Here is a 24995-nt window from a genome sequence, read left to right as displayed (position 1 = left end):
AGTCATCCTTGAACCACTGGCACCCAAGGAGGGATGTAGGCATTGAGGAAATGCAGGGAAACGGGTGGAGGCAAGGGGCAGAAGGAAAGGTGTTTGGGACACACGGGGCTGTGGAAGCAGTGGCCAGAGAGCCGCAGGGCAGAAGGAGCACCACACCAGGCAGGAGGAGCACCACACACCACGGGCTGTGACCAAAGGACAGCAGGGCCAGCAGCAGCACTGAAGAAATCCTTCAGTTATAGGTTCAGCATTAAAATAAAAGGTTTAAAGTGCAGGTTTGCCACTTCCCCAGCCTTAAGAGCAACAGGAGCTTCATTGACTTCACTCCTCCATCGCTCTCCTGAGCAAAGGCGGCTCGGTGCAGCGGGGACAAGCCCCCGGTGTTGCCTGAGGGTACAGCAGGCTTTTCCCCTGGCAATTTCACAAACTCAGGTTGAAATCTCCTGGTCTGTGTAGCAGTTAACCAAAAAGCCACACTTAAAAGCCTAATTTCATATCTAAACGGTTGGCAGTGGCCTCTCGGAAGGGGTCAGTTAGGGAGCACACCCGCTGACTGCCCAGGGACGGCTGTGGAATGCCAAGGAGAAATCAAAGTCCTGCCAACGCCCGAGAGGGTCCCAAAACAAGTGCCATAAGCAGTGTCCACACAGGCCAAGACACACGTTTCCCATCAGCGCTTCCCGCAGAGGTGTAGGGGAGGGGGCACTCGGCGTGACGGAGGGATGTCGCCCAAAATCACACTCTTGGATCAAGGCTGAAAGACAACGGGACTCATCTGTCCCAAGAAACACTCCTCTATTAAAGCTGCTTGAAACACAAGTTGCTCTCCCTATGGAGGGATGAGATGTAGCAATGATGGCAGTGTGTAACAGCTGCTCCTCAGCTGTACCTCGACACCCTACTCTGTCCCTTAGCAAAAATAATTATGGCACAAACAGGATTTTAGTAAAATAAATAAATAAAAAGGGGGCAAATAAAAGCTGTCCTTCAGACAGAAATGCTGATAAAACTCAGCAAGGACAGCGTCAAATAGAAGGAACTACAGAAAAAAAAATAATGTAAGAATTAATGAAATTAATTTTCTTTGAGTTCACTGTTGAAATCCTGGCACAAATAGATGTTAGGACGATACTCCAAGTACGGACCTAGGATTTCTCTGGACCTAGGATTTCTCTGGACTTCTGGAAGCAGAACGATTATTAAATGGACAACTCAATTTATTGTTAAGGCTGGTAGGAGAAGAGGAAAAGGAGCAAACGGGAACCAGCACAGTATTTTCTGCTTGCCTTGTTTCCAGAGCACCACCTTAAGGAACTTGCATTAGCAGGCAGTATCTTCTTAATGTCTGACCTATCCCTCCAGTCATATAGCTCAGAATCTGGTGCCATGAATTTTTGCTAAATTATGCTATCCTTGCTCTCCTCTTAATTTTACGGTTTTCAACACAGATTTGCTTTCCTGTGGGAAAGAGATAAGAACCTGAGGATTTTAATTTAAGCTTCGGCCTTGTCTTATATTTTGCAAGATGGAGAGAGAAAGCAGCGCTAGTAGGTGTTTTAAAGCCAACAAGCATTAGGTCCATTTTTGTGACCAAATAATAACAGCAATATGAATTCTCCATAATATATATGAGTTGAGTTGTAAAAGGGATAGCTCAGACTGCTATTCATCTTTCCTTTCTGTACAAATTCAACAAAATAGAGATGCCAACAAATTTCAGATGATTTACAAATCAGGCCCCAGTCTTTAGCTACAAGACTTGAGGGCCAGCCCACCATTCAGCAATTACTTTATCAACAACAAACTGTATATTATGAATAAAGATCAAGCAATACATGTATTTAGGTCACACACACGCAGCTGCTAATCAGCATTAATTTCTCCAAATTTAGTAATTAACATTTTGTATTATACTGGATGTAATTGCCATGCACGCCTCTGGTATCAGGGTTACTTGCTTTCAGAAATCACCCATTCGTACTTTGAGCAAGCCAATCCCCATACCCCCTCACTCGCCAGCATCCTGCAGATTTTATTTTATTTTCTAATTCTCGGCACCTTATCCCCTAAGCCCACGGCAGCAGCTTTCAACGGGTGAAGGAACCGTGAGAAGTCAGGAGAAAAGCAAACCGCTTGTCAGTGGGCTTAAAATTAACATACAAACAGGTCATATCTCCATTAAGAGCATTTGGGGGTCTGCAGAGCCAGAAATTGGGAAGAAAAATAGTAGTAACAAGTAATAACAATGGTAAAATCTCTCCAGCCTGCCTGCCCCACACAGCTTTGGGAGGACCTAGGGAGCTCTGGTAACCTAAATCCTGCTGGGTAACCAGATGCACCATCGGACAGGGGCTCAGTGGGCACAGGCTGAGCCTCCCCATTCCCTGTGGTCCCACCAAGACGACCACAGTGATTGACAGGGGAAGAAAACACAGGGAGACATGTGGAAATGAAACCAGGATGAGAAAGGCCTGATAGCATATCTTCCAAAAGCCCTACGGACTAAATCAGTTCTGCTATGGCACCTGCCCTACAAGCCAACCTAGAGGGGTTACAGGCCCTCCTCCCAGAGAAGGTTCAGGGCAGAAGACTAAGATCTTGCACGCAGACCTGGATGCCTCTCACTGCTCTCTCAGTGCTCTCGCTCCCGGGCCAGGGTGAGGGGAGGAGTAGATCAGCCCCACGCACCCCAGCCAGCCCCACGGATGATGGCCTGCACCCTTCACTCTCGGGGACATCTGGACAGGGGATGATGCTGAAACCCCTTCCTCTGTCCACTGCTTGCAGTGGGCATCACCACTCCAGAGGCTTTTCAGGACTGAGCGACATGGCCAAAATCCTGCCTCACGCTGAGGTACAAGACAGCCCTAATTGGATTCCTCCAACTGCAGCCCAACATCTTTGCCCATAGGCTTCCTCCTCCTGCCACAAACGTGTCACTCCTACTACATTCGTCTCCCCAAATCCTCCGAAGATGGTGCATACAGCTGCAGAAACGCTGAACCCAAGGACTGTCGATCTAGGTCAACACCATCTCCACGCAGGGGAAACTCGGTCCCCCATGCTCTGCTCAGCCTCTATTAACCAAGCTAGTAACCACCACAGCTTCCCAGCACAATGTCCAATTAGATGTAGATTAGACATCTACATCTAATATAGGCACAGTTCACAGAGGACCTTTTCTCCTCAATACAACCTTAAAAAATCTTCTGCAAAACCTGATCAGTCAACACACCTTTGATGAGACAATTACATAATTACCCATTGTCCTACATGGGGTTCTTCCATATTTCAGTACAGGAACTATATTTCATCCACTCACCAAAATGTAGTATTTTGGTGCAAGTTGGTACCTAAGCAGCTTCTAGAAAAACAGTGAAGCAGATGAGAACGCAATTCTCATTTCCAAGACAAACTGAAGAAGTCGGATGTTCACTGAAATGGTTCCTAACACAGCTCTGATGCAGCTTACGTGGTGTATTTCCACACCAGATCAGTTTTGTCACCTTCTTTAAACTCTGGGCCTAAGCTTCTTCACGTGCCCTGGAAAGTAAAGGAAATTGAACATACAGCCTAGCTCAAAATCTGCAATTTGGAATAAACAAATAAACAGGGACCCAGTTCAAAGGGACACTTGCTCCTGAGCCACTAAACCTTGGTGGGCTCCTGCTTGGAGGCTGCTGGCCCATCAGGACTCCAGTCCCACTGCACAGTCTTGCAGCACAGCCTATGGCAGCATCCTTTGGGAACTGGTCTTGCACTCAAGGGACCTTTCCCCAGCGCTCTCCGGAGAACTTCTGCTGCTTGGATGCTTGCTGGTCATCTTGGCCTTCACAGCCGCTGTCTTTTATTTCTCCCAAGCACGTGCGCAGGCTGGAGGTGAGGCAGTGCAGGCAAGGAACGGTCCTCTGAAAGGACATCAACAGAGCAAACAGGCAGGGCTGAGAGAAAATAGATCTACTGGAAGCAGCAGGAGCTGAATTATTTGGCCAGCTAGTGCACAGATGAAGCTGCCGTTCAGCTTTATGACTGACTTGAAAAAAAAAAAAAACAACACAAAATCCCCAAGGATGAGTTAAGTGGGCAAAGGGCAAGAGCTCACAGGGACAAGGACCCTGACCCAGCAGTAGGCATTACCCTGGCAGGAGCTTCGCCGTGCACTGGCCACCGGTTTAAAACTACTGCTGCGTTACAGTGACACAGGAACAACTGCCCAAGTCAGTAAAAGGGCAAACATCTCCCTTGTAAACAGCAACCACGGTCTGCAAGTGTCAGGCCGGAACCATACTCGGGCATTTTGGGCAGGGCAAGGATGGGGTAAGACACCCTCCCACCATGGCGCTGGCACAGCTGCTGCCTCCCCACAGGAAGCGGCTCCTGTGCCATGCGCAGCACCCAGCGCTGGCGGAGGAGCTCCTCTACCGGCACGCGAAGGCGGCGGTGCTACTCGCCGTTTTAAAAGAGCACTGTCCCTTCATCCCAGGAGTACGCTTTGAGACAGTTCAAATTAGTCCCCAGTGAGTTGGTGGCAAAACCCTGCATCTTGGATTCAGTCTGAAGCCACGAAATTTCCCCTGACTTATGAAAAGCAAGACCACCAGAAAAAAAAAAAAAAAAAAAAAAAAAACAAGCCCTCCAGCACCTGTAAGGTATCCTATAGGCAACAAGTGTGCAAAAACTATAAAAAGCCCAAGGCAGCCATGGCAAAAATGCATGTAGGTCAGCGCCGGGTGAGACGGGCGGCTGGCAGCTCCCGCTGGAGCTGGGGGAACCATTTGTTCCAGCTGCTGCGCAGAGAAAGATATTAAATTGATGCCCCTTCAAAGAACACACATCTACAAATGAGGTTGCAAGACAGACAGGGAGGTTTGTGGGGCACCACGAGCAAGCGAGCCCACGCATGTGAGACCCAAGCGTCCCCGGGTCAACAACCGAAGAGGTGCTGGGTTGGTTTTTTGTTTTGTTTTTCCTCTGTTCTTTAAACATGAAGCTGCTTCTAAAAAGGAAAAAAAAAGGCCCCAGCCTGTCCACTTTTCCGTTGTTGTCAACAAGTTATGTGTTGGGTACAGGCACTAGCAGATGGTCTTCTCAATTCAGACTAAAATAAACCAATTAAATAACAAACAAAAACTTAAGGAGAAATGCATGCCTTCTCTTTTGTTCCTGAAAGAGAGGGTCATTTTGAAAAAACATGGCTTCAAGATTTTGACAGTAAATGTTAAATTCAGGAAGGGGAAAACACAGCAATAGACAGCTCCTCCAAAAAAACAATCCCAAACCCCTCCACTATCACCACAGCAGTACAGCAAAATAAAAGGATCAATGACTTGTTCGAGGATTTGAGGATACATATCTTGACCTGAAGAGACACAAAAAAACTATCCATTTTTTAGACTATTTAACTTCCAGTTTCTAGAGCCCTGAAATCATCCTTAGGCAGAAGGTTTTAGCAAACCCAGAAGACGGCAGTTTCAGTTTTCCTCTCAAAACAGCAATAGCATTTTAATGGTTAAACTAACTCTGCATTTGCGCTTTTGCCGACCAGCTGTTGCAACAAAAATGCAAGACCAAGAAGAACGTACTTTTGGAGCAATGTCAAAACCACGTCCATGTCCTGGTTCATCATGGACAAACTTTAGCACAGGGGCATCAGAGGTGGAAGGAGAGGAGGTAATGGCAAGGTGTTTTGGTCAGAACTAGTTACCAATAGATGAAACAAACTCATTAACACCAGCAATAATTGCAATTACAATATGCCACCTCCTTGGGGGCTATGGAGCAACATCTTTCCATAGACAACTTTGAAGAGATGCAGCAAGCTTGATTATATAGAGTGCTCAGGTTACTCCTCCTGTCCCCAAACCATTTATTTGGAGCAAATAGTTTTATGTCCAAAACCAACCTCTTTCTAGGCTCTTGACAGCAGAGATCATTTTATGCTTAATTTTCAAAACCTTCTCCAATCCTTAGACAGTACACTTGGGAAAATGACACAGCAGGTATGGGGAGGGTGGATTTGTAACCTTACTTGCAGCCTACCTGAAGCTAAAATGAGCAGGGATGGGAAAGCACACCTACAGGAACACCCTGCTCACAGGAAACAAGGGCTTAGGAATACTGTGATTTATGAAAGCCAAATTAAAAAAAGAAAAGCAGAGTCTTTTACCCTGCTTCTCAACTCAGCAACAGGAGGTCATTTATCTCACTGACCTTTCATGCTTATAAACAGCGGGGGTGACACCCCAGGGACTCGCCATGGTAAGGAGGCAAAGCGAAACGCCTCTGCTCTGATGCGAAGATTTATGGCTTCACAACTGCTAACACTTATTCAGAACAAAATCAGAATCAAAATCGCACGATTCAGGGGGAGAACCGATGGCTTGCCAAGGTCAGAAAAAAAACCCCTTCTGCATCCCCTTTTCCTCACATCCTGTATTTCAGCGCTTCGCCACGTAATTAAGTTGTATTTAGTGCTGGGAGCCAGGGAAAGGGAGAACGAGATTCAAGTCAGTCATTGAAACCTTCCCCCCATCCCCAGGACACATTGCATCAAGTGATCGCAGAGCCGCAACAGGCCAGGAGACCCCCAGGAGATGGAAAGGAAGCCGCCAGCGCATCAGCAGGCGAAGGAGGCACCCAGGATCCTTGCTAGAACTTCCCCTGGTTATGCAGGATGAGGAAACGTTTGTGCCCTTTTTCCAGCTGCCCAGCCCACCTTCCTTTTCGGGGAGCCCAGAAGCAAGAGGCTGTGGCTGCAACACATGGGAAAGGCAGCTTCATGGCTGACAGTGCCGTGCCCTGGTCTGCGGGCACAAAGACCAGCACCCAAAGCAAAGGGGATGTCACAGCTGGAAATGCTGGCAGCGTACGAGGAAAAGCAAGAGGAGCTGGAGCAAACTGCTCTGCCTGAAGCCTGAAGGGTCAGCGTGCAATGAAGACTTCAGTACAGCAGCCAGGGGAGCATTGCAAAGAAAAGAGTAAATGCAATTTGATAAAGCCTGGGATAAGCATCTATCTAGACAGATTACAATCAGTAACTGAATTCAGGTTAATTGCAACGTTAGTGAGAAACCGCTGTGCTAATGGCTTGCCTACATTCTTGTCTTTTTCCAACTTTTTTTCCCCCTCCCCTTCAATCTTGGAAATTAATATAGCACAACTATGACGGGTTTTTGCTGAAAAGTTGTAATAAACATTTGAGTTCCCTCAAGACAGCTTTAAAAACATGGGTGTTGAATCTCTGACAGAAACATGCTTTATTTCAAGTGTTCATTAAGCACTGCCATTAAGTAAGTGATTAAGCACACCCAGTATTAAAATAGCTTGATTAGAAATCCCCTGCTATCTCCGTTTTCTTCTCTCCCGTGACTTCTTAATTTGTTTGTTCTCGCCTCCTCAGGAAGGCTGTCAGGAGACCCCGAGTGCTGGTGAACCACGCAGGGAGCCAGGCAGGTCTTGCAAGGCTCCGATCACGGGAGGACAAGCCTATTTCTATGTACGTACTGCAAGTTCACAGATACACAGTGTTGCACGGCCCATTAGTTTTAGAAATATGTATTAATGACTGATGGGGCATTAAATCACCAGAAAAACCACATGCTGGCAGGGAAGGTTTTCCCTGTTAAAACATTTTGCAGTGTTTTATTTCATTTGGAGAATGAGCACCAGGTCCTCTCCGATGGCCAACAATTGCCATTAAACGTTCTGTGATTTACTCATTTAAATCTCTGGTTCCCACATGATGGTCTTTTTAACTTTGCTCATCCTGTACAGTTCATCTTTTTCCTGATGTAAATATGTGCACCAAGAAGCCCGCACCCAACAAGCAGCAACCTGCAGCATCGAATCACACCCAACCCCAGGGGTCACTAAGCAGTCCCAAAACCTGGTAAATGGGACTGTCAGAGCTGGAAATACTTAACTCTCTGGATGGCATCATGTCCCACGCACTGCCCCTGCGCCTGCCTCATGCATCTTTGTCACACACTAGCCGGTCCTGTCAGCTGAAAAGGCATTTTCCCCCATCATTTCCTGACCTGCCCAGAGCCCCTTCTGTTCTCCACGGGCCAAGGGGAACACAGGCACTGCGATGTTTTAACAACCTCAAGCCTGAGCTTCTGAGTCGCAGGGGTCTGGCTTATTAATTGCTTTGACGATAAGGACCGCTGCACTAAGCCAGCAGAGGAAGCCCGCGGGACATCAGAGGGACTGGTGACCGCAGCCCGGCTGCTTGCTGGGGTTGGGGATCAACAGGGGTGTTATGTGCCAAGAAGCCCTGGGGGTTTTGGGCGAGGGGGGGTGGGGGAAGATGCTGGAGCCCATCCTGCTGTCACCTCTTGGGCTGCCTTCAGCTCTTCCCTGGGGACAACACTCCTCTGGCTTCTATCACCAGAGCCGTCTGCTGAGTTAAGACAAAGACACAAGCTTGTTTTGTTTGCCTCAAGGTTATCAGCACCCCCACACACAACAGCTTCAGCATTTTCTGCAGGGTATTCAGACCCACGAGGTAAGGTGCCTCTCCTGGGCAAAGGGATGCGCTTCTGCGCAATATTCAAACTAGGGCGTCCTCTGCACCCTCAAGCACCCACTTAAATCAAGCATGGAAACCGCTCAGGCAACTGAAACACCCTCTACAACATAAACATACAAGTTTTGTGTGAAAGCAGGCGGTCCAACAGCAGCCTCTGAAGCCCGGCGTTCCTGTTCTGGCAGACAACGTGCGTCACAGGATGGGATGACTTTTCCTCATTGGCCTCCTCACGTCCCACAGGATACGGACCGAAGCTCCGGTGGGAAACGGAGAAAAAAACCCGTCCTGCACCCTGGTGACAGGAAGATGCCTTTTGGCGTCACACAGGCAATGGATCAGAAGTGCTAGAAATAAGACCTCCGCTAAAGGTATTTACATTTAGGCTATGTTACAGCCTATTCGACACCCCATACCATAACAACGATCATCAGAGGCCCAGAAGACTGAGAAGCAGAATCATAGAATGGTTTGGGTTGGAAGGGACCGCAAAGATCATCTAGTTCCAACCCCCCCTGCCATGGGCAGGGACACCTTCCACTACATCAGGTTGCTCAAAGCCTCACCCATCTTGGCCTTGAACACCTCCAGGGATGGGGCATCTACAACTTCTCTGGGCAATCTGTTCCAGTGCTTCACCACTCTCATTGTAAAAAATTTCTTCCTTATCTCTAATCTAAATCTCACCTCTTTCAGTTTAAAGCCATTGACCCCTGTCCTATCACTACACACCCCTGCAAAAAGTCCCTCTCCAGCTTTCTTGTTAGGACCCCTTTAGGTACAGGAAGACTGCTATGAGATCTCCCTAGAGTCTTCTCTTCTCCAGGATGAAGATGGGTCAACTCCAGCTCTCTCAGATGGGTCAACTTCTCCTTGAGCAGCTATATTCAAGGTGCACTAAATAGCAATGATCTTGATTAAGAAAACATGAGAGCATGACATGCATCAGGAAAACATCTGAGCTCTGTTTCAAGGAAAGTAAAGGACAAGGGCTCCAACACCAATGCAAGCACCTGACACATCTGTACACGTCCAAAACCTCTGTTCACCATGCCTGAATTTGCAACTCACAGGATGACCAGGAAGCAACTGCTTACTTGTAGCAAAACAGAGATGAAGCTGTGTTGACCACACTAGTCAACGTGACTGACATTTCTGGAAGTGCTCCTGCCTCATCTGCCTTCTGAAAAACAGGGAGAGGGGAAAGATAGAAACAAATGTGCAGGAGTGATGAATTTAACCACACTAATGACTCCTTGGCAAATCCTTGCTCCTGGCAAGTCCCGCTCCCCTTCCACACCATCACTGTCAAAAGGCTCCCATGGGAAAGTCAGTGCAGAGGCTGATCCCTCTGGCCTCGAAGTAGTGGGAAGGGCTGGCCACGCTTTGCTGGGAGGAGCCCCCACTGCTTGGATTTTAGCCACTTCAGGGGGATTTCCCAGAAGAACTGAAGCAGACCCATGCCCGGCTTGAAGCTCAACACCGACAGCCCGGGCTGTGTGCGCGGCGTGAAGGACAGTGGGGGCAAGCAGGGTCGGGTGGGATCAACGCAGGGGTCACTTGGCATATGATGGGGTATGAAGGAAGAACCAGAGGGGCTGGTTTCCCCAAATTTGAGGCTCCCACGCACTGCTGACCCTGTGTAAGCACTGGAAAAAGTTTTCATGAAACTTTCCTGAGTCCAGCTAAACCGTATTAACAGATTTATCCAATAACATGCAAATTCAGGTTTTAATGAAAAGTCTTAAGTCCCAGCTCTAAGTGATTTGGACTTTTCTGCTAATGGCATCTGCTAATGACCAAAGATTTAATGCATCAAGTCTTAGCATACATCAGTGCAAACAATATAACCATTTAGTGGAGGTAAAAAGTCATCTCATTAGACATCCATCACTGGATGTGGGCAAGATGGTCCAAAGGCTTAAAATAAAATATTCATTTTTAAACTAAAAAAAAAAAAATCCCTAAAAACGTACAAATGATTAGGCCAAAAGTAGCAGTCTACTAAAGCTTCACTAGGATTGAAAATGCAAACTGCAACGTTTATCTGGAGGTAAAACGCATTTGCAAGTACTTAATTTCTGCAGCACTGTTCCACAGAAGGCAAAACCAATTTTAACAGGAATTAAAGCAATAGGGCTCTCCAGAAACAGGATGTCTCTTAGACAGGTTATTTGAACCATCAGTGGAAGGTCACAACAGGAATTATTTCTCTACCACATTGTGCAAGATGATTTCAGTACAAACAAAAGTGTTGAAAAGCTACTAACTTAATTTCATAGATCAGTCCCACAAGGGCTCGTCACGGCAATGAGATGCAAAAACATGCCCTAAAATTACATTTACGAGTGGCTAAAAATATAAAAATCACAGCACAGAGCTAAGGATGTGCAAAGAGTGACTCGAACAAGGCACAGGCTCAAAGGAGCAGGGCTGCAAACACTTTTTTTTGGCCCAAACCATCGATACCAACCGTTTCATTTGGATTATCAGCATAAACAGGACTGATAAACCTACTGCAAACTACCGCTGCACACTGAGCTACCAATGCATAATCTAAATGCTCATCAGTACTTGGCATCTTGGAAGACACAAAAAAGGCACCAACACCTCCCAGCCACAGGCTGCCAGTGGGAGATGACTCAGGTCAGGGGAGTACAGCAATTTTAACGCATCCGTGCAAGCTGCCAGCCTGTTTGCAGGAGAAGCAGGAAAAGAAACGGAAAAGGGGTACTCAGAAAAGATGGAGCACCCCATCTTTGTGCCTGCTGTCTCCCAGGGCAGCTAAGGAAAGACTTTTCTCCCCTCCCCAAAAAGCAGACACAGCAACCTCAGGGCAAGCCTTGCCTCCAGCCGCAGAGAGGAGCCAACAAAGGAGCCCTGGAGGGATGCTCCTGTGTCGGCTTCGGGGCTAGATCAGCCTCCGAGAGCTGCCCATCCCTGCCGAAACGCACCCTCGTGACCCAGGGAGTCCTTGGGACCCAAAATGTGTCTTTCCCAGTGTTGTGGCATTGGCTCTCCTCCGGCTTTGCTCCAGCCCCATTCACCACCCATCCTTGCCTCTGCCCTACAACCTTGCGCTCACCCCAGGAAGCTGCCTGGACCCCTCTGGCCCAGCTTGGCTTGTTTTACTGCACCGCACAGCACCCTTGGGCTCCCCAAAAACAGGCATTTCCCTCTGTTCTCAGGCCTTGCCCATGCAGGCGTATGGTCATCCTGGGCACTGACCCAAAGGCTCTCCAGTGGTGGGGTGGCCCCAACCTGGGCAGCCCGTGAGATGGGGGGAGACAGGGGGCTCACCTGCTCCCCTTTCCCACTCCCCTCGATGTGGTCTGTTACCACTAAGCTCCTTCCCTCAGTTGGCCACAGGGTTTAAAAAAAGGTTGCTGGTATGCACAACACACGTGATGCCTTTTGAATCCTGCATAGGATATTTCTGCCTGCTGCTAGACTTGATTTTTTTTTTTTAATTCAAGAGCTGCCCTTTAAAATTTAAAAATCACTCTTAAAAGGAAAAAAAAACCCACACCCGACCCACAACCTAGGTGCAGCAGGCACCTACATCCTCATAAAAACCCTGGGCTGCACTTTATAACATGGGTAGAAGTCTAAACATCGTAAAAAAGAATCTAAATTGCCAGATTGCCCAAGCCTCCAGTAAATCACCCTTCCAGATGGGCTTACGGCTGCACACGGAGCCCCGCTAGTAGCAACGGGTCGCCCCGCAATTATAGTTCAATCCTACTAAACTCAAAGGTTGTATGAGAGTTATGCTGATTCCATTAAAGAGCCACTTCCGAAGTTTACCCTCGCCCCGTCATTACCGACGGTTTGATTTTTCACGCAATTAGCGCTTCCCTGTGCGATTAACTCCCCCTCGAAGCGTGGCGGAAGAAGAGGTGGACGATTTCTTATCGTGGCTGCATCCCTCCTCCGTGCTTTTCATTGCAACAAAGGCCACGCTTGGGGGAAATACAGCTGCCTTACACCCCACAAAACACCGCCAAACTGTTTATCAGGCAAAAAATTAGCTCATGCCGGGAGAGCCTGGGGAAGCATCCGGTCCCTCTCGTCCTCCGCCACCAACAGGGCGGATGGTCGAAAGTGCCAGGGATGCCCAAATGGAACACTACCCCCTTTCTTTTTCAGGGTGGACACAGGAAGTATCTACACTAGACCTGCCCGTTGCATGCGCGCTGCCGTGGGGTAGTAAACCCCGAAACTGCTGCAGTACCTGCGGTGGCCTGGGCAAACTCAGCCAGCGACACTCCCAACCCCTCCAGGTGCCACCACCAGGCAGGAACGTGGCCAAGGCCTGCAACTGCATACTGGAGAAAATTTTAATTTTTTGAAATATTTGGGGTTTTTTTGCTTCTCTCTTTCCCCTGCTCCCAGCAGAACTGGCAGGCTCCCTCCCCGTTCCCAGCACAGTGTTTTGGAGCTCAGGACCAGACCCTCCCCTGCAGAGGGGTCACGCTTTTTAGCTTGATGCTCTGGGGTCTGAGGATCACCTGGAGGTTGGGTGGCAGATGGGTGCTCCTGCGGCAGATGCTACGCACAGACACACGCTCAGTTTGCTCAAGAGGCCGCTCGTCCACAGTTTGCTGCATTTATTTGTGTTTGAGGTCAATTTTTACTGCCCCTTTATTCAAGAAACAAGTTGGGAGATAGACTAGGAGGCATCTATTTCAGACCTTTAAACAAGGAATCGAGCACTCTGTTCTAAAAAAAAAAAAGTATTAATTTTCCCTTTTCATGGCGGTAAGTGGCGTTCCTGTGTAATATCTCACGCTGCTGGAGAGAAAACATGTCTAGGTCTCTCTTACTCCTATCCTACACCTAAGGATAAGGATACCTTAACCTCATTTAAAAATAGAGATTACCCCAAATTTCAGGCTGTTAACGTGCTTCCACTATCTCACAGGTGCTGGGTCGCAGCCAAGACGCTACCACACTGCAAAACACAGGCAGAAGAAGTGCCCCCTGCCTTTCACGTAGTTTCAGCACCCACGCCTGAAGACAAAGCTGGCAAAACCACCACACCAACCAACCAGGCTCAGGACAGTCAGCCCCGAGACACAGGACCGCGAGTCATGGGGCAATCCCCTATCACCCCAACTCAAGGGGTGCAGCCTCTCACACCACCAAGCTAGCACAGATGCAAAAATACAGCATCTAACACATGGAAGCAGAGATGGGATTCGCTCATCTCGAACATCTTTCCCTTCTGCTCGCCCTCCCCAAATCTCCCTGTCCATGCACAAGCTGCTCGTGGGGAATTACCAGCTCAAAGTGAGTTATTAAAAGCCAGCCCATCAAAACAGCGAGAAAACAATATCTTGTCACCATGGATAATTTCTCACATGCCCAATATTTTGGAACTCACCGTTTGTATCACTTGCACAAAACTAGGAGCTGTGAACATTAGGAAAGCAGCTCCTTCACTGTAGCATAAAGACAGATACAGCTTTTCTCAGCATCGAGCTCTCTCACACTAAGTCAGAGGAAGGAAATGCTGCCTCCCCCACAAATTATTTGGTTGTTGTTTTTTTTTTTAAAAAAAAAATACCTTTCCCCTTCAGAAAACCCAGGCCAGGTGTTACACGCTCTTGACATCAAGCTAAGGCCAGGCTGGCTAATCTGTAGGTTCACTCGTTAACAAGATAAAGGATTTCAGTGTGGTGCCGCAGCCTGAGCTGTGGGAGCTGTGGGCTGGAGGAGTGCTGCCGGCAGCCGAGTGTCACTCCTGGAGGAATGCCTGACCTTTCCCGGGGCTTTGATCATGCTGGCTCGCAGCGTGAGATAACCAGCCCTTTGCAGAATCCGGAGGTAATAAAAAAAGCAGCTTTGAGGCCTCGTGTTTTTGCAGGGAAATACTTACCTGTGTTCCCAGCACACTGCCCAGTCCTCACCACCACCCTCCCCAGATACCAGCCACTTTAAAGCCAAACCCATCGCTGTCAACTAGGGGAATCATATAAAGCATTCAGGTGAGAGTTTTTAGCTCTTGTTTAATTTCTCTTAATTGAAGAGGGTACTTGGGTATCGCTCTTAGGGAAGATGCACATACAGAGACTCAAAAAAGAGCAGAGCGACAGAAGTACGGTCTCCAATTAGTACGTGATTAAGCTGTGAGTAGGATAAAAGGAGGAGAAATTCTGTATCTTGCACAAACAAGAAAGCGAAAGAGACAGATAAAAGCAGGGGAATAAAGCTCTATCCCCAGTTCCCCTCTGAACACTGAACCCATTCATAAAAGGACTGGGTTTGCTGAAGGCTTTTTGTTTGTTTGTAATTATTTTAAAGGGGGGTGTCTTTCTCAGGACAGTTCATGACTAGCAACTTAAACAAGCCAGTGTAGTACCAGGTTAGCAAAGTGTGAAACACCTGGAGACCTGGATTGAATGTGTGGAATCTGTAAGTGATAATTAGATCAGTCTTAAATACTTCCTTTAATGAGTCTACGCAAGAACCACGTCCCCCCAGCCCGCTTTTGGTCGCCGACCTAGAGAAGTTCACTTTTGGTCACCAACCTAGAGAAGTTCGCGCGACCTTCTCAGGCTGGGGTTGTTTCGGTTTGGTTTGGTTTGGTTTGGTTTCGCTCGGACCGCTGCAGTACGGTCTCTAAAGCCGGAGCTACGATTCCTCAGTGCTCCGTGCAGGCTGTACACAAGGCACGGGGCCGGCTTTGCAGTACTCCTCAGCTGCAAGCAGGCTGATGCCAAACCGAGCAGACCTGGAGAAGTTACCCCTCTGGGGGGAGGGGGGGGGTAAAAAAGTTGTGCTCAGCTATGCTGTCTTCCTCACGGGGGTTAACTATGTAGATTTCAGATGCAAATTTTACTTTAGGGCAGGCTTTATGGTATTAAGAGTCTCTTTTTCAGCCTTCTGAAATTTCATATGTATACAGGCTAGAGCTCTCTCATCTCTGTTAATTGGGTTTTGTGGAATTTCGAGGCCTGGGGGCCAAGGGGGGAGGGCTGCTGATTAAAGTGCGCCATGCAGAAGTGGATGCAGAAGTGTTGCACAGTAACAGGAGAGAGAATGAATTCCTCCGAGCTACCTGCCTTTGTGCGCACGCCCTGCCAGTGCCTTCGGAGGAACCCTGTCTTTCGCCCTGGCCTTCCCAAGGGTGCCAGGACGGCTCCTGCCCCCTGCAGCTGGCATCGCAGGCAGGATGCTCACCCTTTCTTCTCCAGATGCACAATTGGATTTTAGACATTTTGAGGATGGTCTGCTGCTATGTTTGCTTATTGCACGGTGCCCAAGTCCTCGCTACACACCGAAACAGCCTCCCCGCGGTCCTAACCCCAAAGCGGTGGCGATGGGGGGCAGGGGGAACCCACACCCTGACCTACACCCTTCAGGACCATTAAGGGGGAATAAAAGGACGTTTAATCTCCCTTCATCCCCTTTCATAACCCGGCATGCACATGCGTGTCGGAATGCATTAGGCTGCGATGCCTGAATTGATGAGACCATGTGTGTGTGTATGTGTGTGTGTGTGTCCACCCATACCCACAACGCGGGCACAGAAAATACCCGTTCCCGCATTTGGCCAAACTGTATCTCTCCACATACAAGGATCCAGTCCAGGAGCTTGCTCGCTGGAGCTAAATACAGATATTCACACACCCATTATAAATGCAGTCTAGTTTCATTTTTAACCCACAGGAGGGTGTGGAGGGAGAAGACATCAAAGCATGGACACAGGCTACCCTGGCATTCTGGGTGTGCAATTTTATCTTCTCCTCATTTCCCTCCTCTCCAAACCAGCTGCTACAACTATCATGATGCTTGCCCTCCAGCCAGTATGCTGGAAAACTGGCTTCCAAGGCAGTCATTAATCTCTCCCCATTACCCAGCTGGCACAGGATTTCGCTTAGATCGGAGGAGAGTCAGCTCCGTGCCCTCCAAAACACCAGCGGCAGCTCCCGCAGCCACACGTGCCGGGCACCCACCAGCCCCGCTGCCCGCACCGCTGCGGCAGAAGGGCCACGGCGCGAGGGAGGCAGAGGGTAAAACCCAAAGAAACACGGGCACCGAAGAGCACTGAAAGAAGATCTTTGACATGAATTAAAGAAAACCCGCCTGTCGGCAGTGATGGCGAGGAGAAGTGCTATGCATCTTCAGGGGAAGGTGGCTGGGATCAGAGCTTGGATAGAGGCTGACTTCCCGCATAGCGACAGCAGCGGAGAGCAGCTCCGACGGACGCGAGTCATGCGAGGGAAACGAAGACGCCCGTAAACCTTCGGCAAGAAAACGCAGCTCGATGACGCTGTTTATTTGGCCATCGAGTTTTGACCTGTCATCTGAGGGAACAGGGCTGAAAATACAGGGATCAGGTACGTGGTACACTGAGCAGCAAGCAAGGGCTGCTCCAGTAACGCCCAGCTGAAGCGAGAGGAAAGCAAGCTCAGAAAGTACTGATGTGGGCCCGCTGCAAGTTTGTTAGGGAGATAAAGTAACAAACAGCGTGTTTCGTGGGACTGCTGCCCGAAAAGCAGCCGTTTCACCGTCCCCCACCGTAAGCCGCACTGTCCCAGCAACACAGACCATCTACATTTAGACAAAAATAACCTTTCCAGAGGATGCTGCTTTTGTGTGCTGATGGGGTGATTCATGCCTCACCTGTCACATCCTCTCAGTAAAACTGCTCATTTGCCACTTCCAGAGGGGAACATCAGGGCCCACTGAGAGCCCTGTGTATACACACGTAAACCTGCATTTGATCTGTCAGTAGGACCGCAGGTTCCCCCAGGAAGAAGAAACACACAGACAAGTTTTTGATCTTCCTTAAAGCACCGCTTATCTCAGCTTTTGTTTGTTTTCTGTTTTTCGGGTGTGGGGTAGCGTCTGATGTGAATGCCACCCACCGTAAGCTATCTAGGCAACGAAACAACCATCATAAACCACCACTGGAACAAAAATAGCAGCACTTTCCTCTCCCCTGCCTCCCCTGGGCACAGGCCACAAGCAGGACGGCACTGCCAGCATGTGCAGCTACAAGTACACTTTGCAGATCACAACCTCAGAGGGGATAAGCGTGCGTCTCCCATCATTACCCTGCACCCAGACCCACATCAGGGAACTGCAGAGTCCCTCCTGATGGGCTACCAGAAAAAGCAGCCCTTCCCAACAGCCATGGAGCAGGGAGGGACCCCCAGGCTGCTGGCGGGTGCAAGCTCCAGCTTGGCCCAAGGAAAGCTGCCACCCAACCTGGTAGAACCAGGTGAGTGAGCACCTACAGCAACGGCTCCAAACAGTTCGGTCCCACGCAGCAAGTCTAAACCATGGCATGCTGAGTCTTCCCTCACTGCCCAAGTCTTCATCTTCTCACCCCCTCCTCGCCATCTAGAGGGAGCGCTAGTCCACAGCTAGACACGTGACGGGGCACGATGGCAACGCTACCAAATCCTAACATGAACGTGGGAAGTGGTCTGAAAAGGGCTCACTTGAGGTCGCAGGTTAAACCAACCTTTGCCCACACTTACGGCTCAGTCCCTCACAACTCTGGAGCACGCTGGCCAACTGCAGCCACGGCCATGCCTGAGCAGCGGGGAGAGGTCTCCAAGCAGCCACGCTCCTACCAGCTCTCGGAAGGGAGAGAAAGGACAAAAAACCCCGTGGCCAGGCACAGGAAGGAGCTCCTAATTAGCCGGAGGCAGTGATCAGCTGCTACGCCGCCTGTTTTGCAGCAGCCGGCCGGGCGAGCGCACGGTGCACGGGGCTGTCGGTGAGCACCATGTGAGCCCTCCGTCCCTGGCACATCCTTCCTCACCAGGAAAGGACACGAACCCTCCAGGAAGCCCAGCTGCGGGGTCTGCTGCTGTCGAAATCCTGCAGGGCTCCCGCTGAAAAGCGCACTTAAAACGCACGCTAAAAATAGAGCCTGTGCTGATGCTATACTTAGCGGGAGGGTGCAGGCTTTCGGAAGGGCCGTCGGTCCCCTCCAGCAGCAGGGGCGAGGCAGATGGACATGCCCTCGGGATGGTCTCACATACTGGCACCCAGCACGAGCGTCAGAAGAGCCGCACTTTCTTACAGAAAGGCAAAATCAGTCTGCAGGAGACCGTTTGCAATCCCTCTGGGCAGCAGTCCCTGCTCCAGAGCAGCCGAGCGGGAAGCAGGAGCCTGGACTTCCCTGGGAGCTGCGCCACTGGCCTGTCCCACGAGCAGATGCTTCCTTCCCTGTCCCTGGGTTTTTCTACCTGTGTAAGTGGGACAATGGGCATCATGATCTTCATAAAGAGCTTACGGACGTGTTGCTTCATCCAGGCACTCGGGAGAGCCAGGCATGGCTGTAGAAAGGAATATTTAATGAGGGCCACTGAAAATCTGTCAGCTAGTGAAAACACACAGTCTCCTGCTTAACTTGTCAAGCCAAGCATCTGTCAAAACCCTTGACTAACCATCTCCCAAGCAAACAGCAAAACACCCATCTCCTGGCTGGACTGCTCAGACCACAGGGGCAGATCCAGAGCCAACACGACACAGGCACCAGGCTCCACACCCGCAAGCCCAAAGGGGTGGTTCTGCGCTTTCCACGGCTCGTGCTGGGCTTCCTCTCCCCTAGAGCAAAGCTGAGGCGATGCGCAGCACGAGGCGGAGAGGATGCCATGTGGTCCTCATGGATGCTGTGCAGGTCAGAATGGCACCTTCCACCATTGACTCGCAGAGCAAGGTGGGGGGTGTCCCACCTCCAGCACCCGGGAGGAGTCACTGAAAGCCGAGCTTCTAATTAAGACCATGGCTTCGGTTAATTGAGTCCAATTCACCTGTGACATGAAGAGCCCCAATCCCATCAACAATAATGGAACTGCATCGGCTTACACCAGTAATGACTTCAAATCAGCAGCATAATAAAGCTAATTCAATACTTCTCCAGGTCCAGCTGATGAGGCTGCCATGGGAGAGCAGGAGAGCCTTCCTCCCATTGCACCGACACCTTCTCTGGAAGAGAGGGCAACATGAAACGATGGCGGGTTAGGAAGGCAGGAAACGTAAAAAATAATGTAAGTTTCCACTAACAAGACCAAGGCTTATTTTTAAAACTGAATTACTCTTGCGGGTGACCCTGCGCAAGCACTGATGATGAAGCGGCGCTCCCCACGACAACCTGCCAGGACAAGGAAAAGCCAAACCCCACAAGGCAGCTGTGGGTTTCCAACCCGCCACGTGCTGCTGAGCCACTCCGCCAAGCTGGACCCACCGATTCGGGGCACCGGAGGCAGAAGTGGTGTCATGCGCATGCCAGGAAGCCCCCGCTAGGGTGTGGGAAGATGCTCATGGGAGACAGCTGTGTGCTGGAAGCCCGGGAAGGAAAGCGGAGCGACACAGAAGTTGCCTGATGTATGCAGACATGCACATCTGCAGCAGCGTGGCTGCACCGACAACCTCCTCGTTGCCGTGATGGCAACCTCCTCATTGCCACATGTCCACCACTCTCTTGGGGCAGGTACCCAGGGGGAGCCAGGAGGAACAAGAAGGAGCGAAACCCTCCCACCGGAGCAGGGGATGCACCGCTGGGGCTGGGGCTGCCCTGGGATGGTCTGAGCACCCCGAGGGGTGGGAATGGCACGGCTTGGCCCCCGCTGCCCCACACAGGCCACTGCCTTGCACACACAAATTTGTCTCTGCCTCCAGCCAAAAAAAACTAAGCCGCCACTCTTCTAAAGAGACGCGCATTATTTTAGAGCAGTCAAGTTATGACTGGCCTGATTTCCATAATACATGCTCTGCAAACATCTGCCTGTTATTTAAGGCTCGGCTCCACCGGGACATTAGTTGAACAGGGCAAACCTTTGAGCCAGCGCATCCACAGAGGGCTCCTTGCTGCCCCGCAACCTCAGGGCAGAAACGTGCCCACCGGGAGGTCAGGGTGGGCGCTCCTTGCTCCCGACTTTACGTTTCTGCAGTTTTCCCTGCATATGCCCATACTCCCACTGCCACCACATGAGGGCTCTGCCCCTCTCTCTGCCAGAAGTACCTGCCCATGCCAGCGAGCAGCCCCCAGAGCCTGTGCCACCCACAGGAGGACCCAGCTGGGATATCCTTCCCAGAGAGACACGGGTTATGTATCATGGGCATCAAACAAATCATTTGGCACCTTCAGGTCATCTGCCGGTTTTGCAAGCCAACCGTCGAAACCTGTGTGTCCCAATTAGATGCAGTTAAATGCTGGCAAGAAAGTTATCCCGGCGTTATTGGACGGCTCGCTCCCTATTAAGAGATCACAAATTGGTGTTTACTTCAGAGGCTAAGTAGGCCAGCTTTGAGAAATCACACTTGACCCACCATCCCGTAAGCTCTGGCTTTCTGGGGGCTCCCCGGAGAAGCCGTGGGATGGAGCCACCAGCTCCCTGCCACGCACCTCCACGCCATGCCTTTACTCTGCGTTTAGCCCCTGCTCCATCCCAGCCTGTCACAGCATTTGGCTACTGGTTTTATTCCCTGTACGCTGTACTGGGAGAGCTGAAATAACGGAGTGTCTGTACTGCAGTGAGTTGACACAGGCTAAATCAATTAGCTGCTATTGCTGGGATGCTCAGCCAGGCCAGATCAAAAAAGACAAAGAAAGAAAAGCCCCACGCTGAGAGGAACCAGGCCCAGTCAACACATCTATCTCCAATACTTTAATCATCGTATTTGAAATAGGAAAGGGAGATGTGTGATGCTTCCCAAAGTGACGAGACGCAGGCTTGCTTTCTTAGGGCAGGAGGGGCAGAGAGGACAGGCAGAGCGCTGCAGCTCCCATTCACCTCTGCTCTGTCCTTTGTTTCCTTTCAATGCACGCTTCAAACAAACACAAAAAAACAAAATACTCCGTAAGTTCAGTTAAGGCACTTTCCATTTCAGATTGGGTTGTTTAAGCCCTGTAAGTCTCCTAGTTCACCCAGATTCAAACCAGCAAGATTTGGAGCTTGGGCTTAGCATCCCTCAGGAAGGACACAGCAAAGATCACAACGCACCACATGCCTCGCATGCCTCCTTTCTCTGGGTGGGATTTATTATTTTGCAGTAATCTTTGCTCTGCATCACCTCTCCCAAGGGCTACTGGTCTTCTTCTCACTGACTTTCGCAAAACCACGCTGGTCCCATACCCAGCATTTTGAGTACCAAGCCCTGGACTCGTTTTTTGCCTCCGCAAAACATAAAATCTTTCTTTTTGAGAGGCTGACAATTACTGCTGACAAGACTTCACCTACAGCTGGGACTGGAGGAAACCAAAACTAGTAAAGGATGAAAGAGGCTCCGCACCACCCAGCTGTAGCTGGGCAGCCTCCAGCTTCAGCTCAGCCCCTTGTGCAGCCGTGCCTGATGAGAGGTATCATGCCATCCTGCTCTTCACTTCAAAGACGACAACTGTAAGGAGAACTATTAAAGCAATTAAAAAAAATTATCTTTAAGATGCAATCTACCCAGAGATGAATGGGAATAATTATCAAGCTGCAGATTTTTATGGTTTTTTTTAAGGTAATAACCGGCTGAATGTTTCTTCTGAGTAGAGTTACCTACAATAACTTCTACCTTATCAACACGAGAGACGGGAGATATCATTTTTTCACATTGTGGGCTGCATCTTCCATATCATATCTCGTAGTAACATCTATACTCACTAACCCTTTTCCCGTTCAGCTTGTAATCCCATAAACACCTCTGTAGCAGCTCAGGCAATTGTTTACATAGAAAAGCGTGATTTATGTTTTTCTCAAAGCAGCGAAGGCAGCGGTTCAGCAGCCTGAAGCCAGAACAGGCAGCCCCAGGTTACCAGGCAGCTGTGTGAAATCGCCTCCTCAAATTCTTGGTGAAGAGCAAGACCTAACATCAATATCCTTGCCTCGGCTTACTTGCATCTGCATATCCTGAATCCTTTATTCTTCCTCTTCTGCTCTGTTGTCCCACCTATGAAATGGCTGTTACACCCCACTGCAGAAGGGAAACAGGCCCTGAGACATCAGCTACTGGGCTGAAGCCATGCATCAGCTAGACCTCCCCAAATCCTTAGAATACTAGTGCATTCCAGGTATTTTTGCACACGATGCACGATCCATGTCTATTAAGGACTTTTGGTCGGATGAATGGGTTTTCTGCTGTTGGGAGTAGCTATTATGCAAAGTAATACCCGCTCCCATCTGCCTCTCACACGCCTGGGGGCAGGTACCAGCACCGGCCCCATAAGCCAGGGATGCCCACAGCCACCTTGAGCTCCTCCCCACGGAACTCAAACATGTGCGCTGGCCCCTATTATAAACACCTTCAAAGATGCAACAGAAACAGAAGAATCTCGAAGCCAACAGATCTCTTTCCAAAGAAGGCTTTTTTGGTTTGACTTCCCCCCAAGATGTCGATCCTGAAGAGGGACAGAGTTTAGCTTGCATATTGCAACTTTGGGGCGGGATGCTCTCTTCTTTGCAGGTTAAGGCCTAAGCCACATACTTCAATCAATCAAGACAGTTAACTGGCATTAAAAATTTCATGAACCGGCTACAAGAAGGGTTAAAAAATTCCAGTGAATTTAAAAAAAAAAAATTCCTCTGCAATTTAAATTTAATGGGACGCAGAGGGAGGGGGGGAAATATCACCAGAAGGAAACCATTTCACTTTTTTTGAGATGATGTATCTTTCACCAAATACTTAAAAAGAAATCTCAGTTCGTATTTGTAATAACAAGGGATTATCAGAGTCTTTAATTTACTGTTGAAGTCTGCAGCGAAGTTTCATACCTCGAGTGAGGTGCAGCCTAATCCCTGTGTGTGATTACGTTTAGGAGTGGGAGGGAGGTGTGTGGAGGGTAGGGAGAAGCAACTTTTATTGAAGACAACGCTTCAGGCAGCCCCGGAGCTGAGTAGATCCGGTTTGAAAAGAATTGGCAACCCTAAAACTTTTTGATAAGATAAAAATTCATTGATGTTGGCTCACACTAGGCCCACTTCAACTCTGCACTTGTCCTCTGTGTTTCCTTGGCATATCTGTTCCTTTCCTCTATCTGCTTTAGCATAACTTTATTTTTCTCTTTTATCTTTAGCTAACTGCACCCAGGGACTGGAGGGATTGATTTTTTGTTTTGACTTATTGTTTGAAGATCTGTAACTCAAAGCAGCTTCTTGCGCCTCTGATGTCTAAGCCTGAGCAGTATGAAAGGTAAAGCTCGTCCTGTGTATCAAACTGAGTGGGGATACCATTTTACAATCAGTCATCTGTGTTTTATTTGGCCTTTTTGGGAGGAAAACTATTTTAAGACTTTATAGGCAATAATACTTTCAATAAATATTCTCATGGCAGATACTACACATGCCAGTTCCCTTTTTCAAGACAGTCAGCTATTGCTCACCACTCAGGAGAAGAAAAAAAGGAAAAGTTCCTAATTAAAGGAGGCCATTATACATCAGAAGATATTTCGAGCATCACGTCACACTACCGACAGCCTCCTGCAGCCAAAACGTTACCATGCAAATGTAAAACCACTCTCGCTCAGAGATGCGCTGCCACGAGGCTGGCCTAAATCCCCGCTGGGAGGGGAAGGCAGGAGACACGAGACAGGCTCGTCAACGCCGTCCGCAAACAGCGATCCCTCGCCGCCGCGCTGGTACCACCCCGTCCCGAGACACCGAGGGACGGAGAAGGGTTTTTGTTCACTTCCTGTGCCTTCCAAGGGCCGAACTCAGGAGCTTTCTCCTTTTCCCGGGCAGTTCTTGCCTCCTCCCCCTCAAAAAACGCCGCTAGGCTGTTTCAAAGACGCGGCCCTCCAGGACGCGGCAGCCGAGTTTCCCACTGCACGTAGGCATTTCTGTATCGTGGCACGCCGATAGCCATGGCGCACACCGACTTTGTTTACGACCGCCCGTCTCCGCTATTCCCTGAAGTTGCCCAGCTTGCTGAAATACGGTTACATATGCAAACATTATCTCCCAATTGTAACCTCATTTTCTGCTCTGCTGGACAGCGTGACCAGCATTTGTCATCTCGCCGCCCCCGCCCGCCGCATCATTCATGTGTCTGTAATTGTCATCAAGATGTGGCATGTCAGCAGGACTCCCGCGTCCGCTGCTCCCCATCTCCACGCAGTCACTCAGGTAACAAACCCATAATCTCGCCCTGTTTTCATGATGGTTGAATTACACATAATTGTTTCTGCACAGTGATTGATTTCTGCCTGAATAGAGACCTCTGCCTTTTTTCAATGCGAGCGAGTGGCAGCCAAGTCTCTCCATCTAGGAGGAGGCAGCAGCCTTTGAAGAGATCAAAGCCAAGGCCGCGAGCAGTTGTGCGCCCTGGGAATATGGAAAGCCTTTATGCTCTCAACCCCATTTCCAACATCATGTTGGATTGCAGCTGCATTACATTCTGCCAGCATTCTTAATGCTTTTAGTATTGACTCTGACATCACTGATAGCTGTTTTAAAGTAACAAAAGCTGAAGGATGACTTATTTTCACAACTCCGTAATTGGAACATGCAAAGTTAGG

At 49.3% G+C, this 24995-nt stretch overlaps 1 protein-coding gene across 4 annotated transcripts in view; it reads right to left on the bottom strand.

Annotated features, from left to right (window-relative positions):
- The window catches only part of LEF1 (lymphoid enhancer binding factor 1), a 70095-nt gene that overhangs the window by 29409 nt on the left and 15691 nt on the right, over positions 1 to 24995 (bottom strand). The window lies entirely within an intron of this gene.

Source organism: Tauraco erythrolophus, chromosome 5, assembly GCF_009769465.1.
Source record: "Tauraco erythrolophus isolate bTauEry1 chromosome 5, bTauEry1.pri, whole genome shotgun sequence".
Taxonomy (NCBI): domain Eukaryota; kingdom Metazoa; phylum Chordata; class Aves; order Musophagiformes; family Musophagidae; genus Tauraco; species Tauraco erythrolophus.
The sequence above is the reverse complement of the archived record's forward strand: the minus strand, read 5'-3'. Positions and strand labels throughout refer to the sequence as shown.